Source organism: Sinocyclocheilus grahami, unplaced genomic scaffold (genome assembly GCF_001515645.1).
Source record: "Sinocyclocheilus grahami isolate Dianchi unplaced genomic scaffold, SAMN03320097.WGS_v1.1 scaffold2309.1, whole genome shotgun sequence".
NCBI lineage: Eukaryota > Metazoa > Chordata > Actinopteri > Cypriniformes > Cyprinidae > Sinocyclocheilus > Sinocyclocheilus grahami.
Window position 1 is genome coordinate 68708 of NW_015507488.1, and position 311 is coordinate 69018.

A 311-nucleotide genomic window follows, 5' to 3' on the forward strand; every position below is an offset into this window, starting at 1 on the left:
ACCATTAAACGTTTATTGGTAGTATCTGATTGTTTACACTTTTATGGAAGTTACTCCCATAATTCACTGAAAGCGTCATGGGGTGTAGGAAAAAATTTGATATACTCTTCATACATTCTTCAAACAAAAAACTTAAGTGGCTTAATATGGGCTTTTTCCACTAGTAATATCTGGCAACCCTGTTTATGTGTCATGAATAGAGCCCGACCGATATATCGTTTAGCCAATATTATCGGCTGATATGCCACCGACGTGAACATCTTTTCCACAGAACATATAACGCAAATTAAAGGTCCCATGACATGCTGCTT